We start from the raw sequence: 5,268 nt of genomic DNA, 5'->3' as shown, positions 1-5,268 counted from the left end.
GTGGCAGAGTCTTTTATCACAATGTTTTAGAAAGGTCTTTTCAGACAAGTAATTCTTTATCACCGTCACATCTATATGTGAAAAATCTGTCGTCTTGGGTTTTTAACCATCGTTCCTTGTACATATTCCTTCTGTGTGCTTCCTTTAATATTAGGTTTTAATAAATATTCTGCAGCTGCAACTTTTCTTAAGCAAAATTCTGTAAGCCATTCCCTTGCTTACATACTTTTCACATGTCCGGGTTTAAAAAGTGCTGGTTTTATGTGCTGAAGCTTATTGTGGGATGTCTTCAGTTATCAAGTGCATGGTGCACAGTAATAGTCATTTGCATAATTCTCTTCCTGTCTCTGCTTAAGTAGGATTTATTGATATCATTAACTAAGTCACAGCTGTGGTTCCCAGAGTTACACTATATGCTCAGTCTTGTACAAAATAGGCCGGGCTTCAGTAAATGTGAAGTCAAGAGTGATAGGATTTAAACTGATCCCATATAAAGCATTGTGCTATCTTGTTATGAAGCCTCAGTGATGCTTAACAAGCCTGTGCACTTTGTCATGCTCTTGTGTTAACATGATGATAGGAGGATCTCTGAAGAACACCACCACCTTTGAACTGTTCTGAATAGAGAAGGCATTTGTCAGCCAACTGTCTACAAGGAATTCAGTACACCTTTAAGAGAACTTAAGCACCAGAAATAAAACTAGAAATATGTGGAACAAAGCAAGAACATCTAAGAGCTGGTTGGGGGGGTTGCTAGCATATCTTAAAAACAGATGCGTGTCTCCTTATGCTTGTGCTGGGTGTTATGTGGAGTGTTTAATTCTGCCTTTAGTTGTGCTACAGCAGATACCACACCAGGCCTATCCCAAGCAGCAGCAGCAGGAAGACACATGTTGAAGCCTTTCTCTATGCGATGACATTCAGTAATACCTAGACAGGTTGACAGTGTGCTGAAGCTTTTTCTTACTTAGGAGTTAGCTGCCATTTGCTGCATGTAAACCACACATTACTCCTCCTTAACTAAAGCCTGAGGATATCCACCAAAGGGTTTGGTGGGTGAGAGGGCTGAGCATTGCTGGAAGCTTGTATTGAGATACGTGAGATCTGGCTGCTAATGAAAGCTGTCTCTTTGTTCTCTGTGACCATTACCTCAGGAACTGGAGGGTTATTTTGTCTGTATCAAAATAGAAACATTCATCAATTTTGTTTCCAATGCCAGCTTGTCCGGTTGCTGTTTTATAGACAGGTGAAGGAACAGGAACATTTATAGGAGATTTCAAGAAAAAGAAATGTTGGGAAGGAAGGAGAGCAAAGAGAGAACTGCTGCTCCTTGAAGTATTTCTGGTCAAGAACATTTTAGGTGCAGAAGGGACTAGTAGGAAAAGTGGGACAACATGAACAATGACACAAACCCACCAGAGAGAAGGTAAGAGAGGTTGTATTGCGAGCCAGGGGTGGCTGGTCACATTAATTAATAAGAGGGTGTGGAACATTATCATGTTCACTTTGGAAAGGTTATCTAATCAAGGACCTTGTCAAATGATCCTAACGAAAAAGGGGGAAAAGTCGGGAAAGGGAAAGTCAGAAACTAAAATAGAGGGATGTAAATCTGACAGGCAGTCCTTCAAGAGGAGTAGGACTTGATGGTTTTGTATGTCTAGTCTGTGACCGAAAGACAACAAAACAACCCTGTCAATCACATCTAGTGCAGGGGCTCTGGGGAAACTGCGTCAAAACAGAACTTTGCACTTAGTGAGGCTGGAATCTTGAAGGTCTGGGGTGTTGAAAGTGCTGGTGCAATGGTGCCAGCTGATGGGGCAATGCACAGAGGTCAGCCTGGTGCTGGCTATGCCCTCCCCAACCCAGGTCTGTACATATATTCCCCAGCAAACAAGAAACGACCAGCAAGAAAGTGGGAGGCCTCAGGTCTGGGCAGGGGTGTCACATGGGCAGACAGTAGGTGCTGGTTTTGAGGGTTACACAGAAGCCTGGAGTGTGCCCATGGGCCAGTGTGCAAGTGCTGCATGCTTGCAGTGAGCACCACACTGAACCAGATGGTGAGTAGGGGACCCATATGGGGTCAGTGTGTCAGGGTCCAGAATAGGTTCTGGGGTACCCTTGTCTATGCCTGTGTTGTAGTAGGCAACTATGCTCTTGACATCCATTAACTGCTAGTACTGAATTGTGAATGGTGATGCTATTCCTCTTGCCAGTGCAGATCTCATATGTAGTGTGTGACTGGCACATGAATTAAAAATTTTTGTTGGTAAAAGCAGAGCTAGCTTATTTTTCCAATAAATTGGTACTTAAAGATTTACATGAGCACTTAAATACTTTCAGTATTCCCAGCAGCAACATGACACTCCTGTTTGGTTTCTGCATGCTGAAATTTGAATCTGCTAAATATCAGATATCCATTGGAAATCAGCTAAAACTGTCGCTGGAACAGCTGAGGGTTGTAGCTGATGTGTATCTGGAGTGCTGCAGTATCATGTGATCTCTGATTTTCCTTGCTTTCTTTTTTCAATACAAACTTCTCCCCAAGATTTTAGCTTCTGCCTGGAATTTGATCAAAATGAAGAAAGTATAGAAGAAGGAAGGGCTGTTAGAAGGAGGCATATTGATAGCAGTTTTGCTAATGAATAGCATGACATTTTAAATTACCAGTCACAGTCACAAAGCACAAAGGCTGAAGAATTTAAACATTTACTTGCCTTTCCATTCCTTGAGTTTTAAATTCAGGAATGACTGCAGAAGTATCCTGTAATACCCCAACTGCCACTGCTCAAAAGTACATTCTCTGTGTGTAACTATCTTCTCCCCATGGTGACAAAACTGATGTTGTGAACAGACAAGAAGTAATTAGCATGTCTTGTTCTTTCTTTTTGAGCTAAAGATCACTGATTTGATTCACATTGTCTTACCAGCTTTGATGTGTGAAATAAGATTCTACTTCATAGGCTACCATCCTGACTTTTTTTACTAATATTCCTTGCCGTGAATGCATAGCATTTGGTGATAGGAATTAGAAAACAGGCAAGAAACAGGAATTACATATGCCTTTTTTTTTAAACCGAACTGCTGCTACTACATCACTAATTCTTTTTTACTAACATTTCTGGAAATCTATTTCCACTTGACATCAGTATTGCTGGCCAGGTGTCTATGTAAAATCACAAACAGGATGGGACTGACGAGGAACACATCTTGAGTTGTTTATTTTCCAGCATCAGTCTTATTACATGGTTATGACAATGGGAAGGTGCCAGCAGCTCACGTCCCCGGCAGCAGACCAAGAATTCAATGTTACAACTTACTTTAAAAGTTTTTTGACTAATCACACAAATCAAAAGCATATTGACAGTAGTTCTATCCAACTACTATAAGCACATGTACCTTTTGTTAAAACATGCTTGCTTATTTTGAATATACTTGTTTGTAAGTCTTAAAATGTAATGTACAGAGAGCTCCATTATCAAGCTTAGAACTTCCTAATATCCTGTTAGATATACTTTTCTGTAGCTTAGAGAGTTATTCTAGACAAGCGTTAATACATAGACCATTGTTCTATTTGCCCTTACTTTCTACTTATATAATTTTTCTGCTCATAAATCTTATGGCTGCTGCTTAGCTCTCATCTCAGTTTTGCTGTCTCTGAGGCCTGTCTTTTGCAACTTTCCCAAAACCCTCTGATTTTAAGGATTCCCACAATTCCACTTCCCAAAGACAAAAGCAAGGATTAACAGATAAAGGAGCTATGTGAATGAGAAGAAGCATGGGTTGTGTGCCAAGCTTGTGGAAGCCTTTGCACAGACAAACACAGGTTCAGAAGGTTTGTCTTCTTTGCCTGCATTCACTCAGCCAGGTGATATAATGTCACAAGTATCTGTCAGCCTTTAAAGCATGCTTGCTTTCCTATTCCTAGGGATGTGTACTAATGTCAGTCCCTTGGAATTTCTTTTGGAATCTAAACTCCATTTACATTCATTATTGTCCTGGTTTGGGCTGGGATTGAGTTTATTTCTTCCCAGGAGCTGGTACAATGCCATGTTTTGGGTTTAGGAGGAGGATAACTTTGGTAACACACATACATTTTAGCTATTGCTGGACAGTGTATAGCCTAAGTCAAGGGCTTTTCAGCTTCTCATGCTCTGATAGTGAGCAGTCCAGATGGCACAAGGATTTGGGAAGGGGCACAGCCAGGATAGCCAAACCCAACTGACCCAAGGGATATCTCCAGCCATAGGGTGTCATTGTCAGCCTTTAACCCTGCGGGGATGTTGTGGTTTGACACTGGCCAAATGCCAGGCATCCATGAAAGCCACTCTCACATCCTCCCCTGCTGCAGCTGGGCAGAGGAGAGAAAAATTTAATGAAGGGTTCATGAGCTGAGATAAGGACCAGGAAAAAACACTCCAAGGGCAAAATGGGCTGAATTTAGAAATATTAAGTGAATTTATTACTAACAAAATCAGAGCAGGAAAATGAGAAATAAAATAAGCCCTTAAAAATACCATTTTTCCCCTAACACTTCCCTCCTTCCCACCAACAGTGAAGGGAGACGGGGTGAGGGTCAGCTCATCACACAAGGTTTTCTTCTGCTTGGCTTAAGGAGAGAAGTCATTCCCCTGTGAGACCATGGTCTCCCTTCCCATGGGTCCAGTGTGGGTCCCATCTCACAAGCAGCAGTCCTCTGATAACTGCTGTGGTGGAGGGTCACTCTTCCGTGAGGTGCAGTCCTCCAAGGACAGGCTGCTCCAGTTTGGAAGCAGGGGTCCCTTCTCTTCACCAGGTCTCCCACTGCATCACAGCCTCCTCTGGGCATCTACCTGCTCTGGTGTGGGCACCTTCTCCAAGAACTGCAGGTGGATCTCTGCATCCCCTGTGCATCCCCATGGGCTGCAGGTGGATCTCCACATCCTCCGTGGATCCCCATGGGCTGCAGCCACACAGCTGTTTCACCATGGTCATCACCACGGCCTGCAAAGGAATGTCGGCTCCAGTGCCTGGAGCACCTCCTCCCCTTCCTTCTGCATTGATCTTGGTGTCTCCATGTTGTTCGTCTCACAGGTTCTCACCCGCTCTTCTATAGCTAGAATTTAAACTGCATCACCACCTTTGTTTTTGATTTCTTCTTAAATATATTATTACAGAAGCGTTACCATCATCTCTTATTGGCCTTGGCCAGCACCATATCCATCCTCAGAGCCATCAGGGATTGTTTCTGCTAGACATGGTGGAATCATCTAGCAGTTTCTCACAGAAGTC

The sequence above is a fragment of the Pyrgilauda ruficollis genome, unplaced genomic scaffold, assembly GCF_017590135.1.
Source record: "Pyrgilauda ruficollis isolate IOZ18807 unplaced genomic scaffold, ASM1759013v1 scaffold164, whole genome shotgun sequence".
Classification (NCBI taxonomy): domain Eukaryota; kingdom Metazoa; phylum Chordata; class Aves; order Passeriformes; family Passeridae; genus Pyrgilauda; species Pyrgilauda ruficollis.
The sequence above is the reverse complement of the archived record's forward strand: the minus strand, read 5'-3'. Positions refer to the sequence as shown.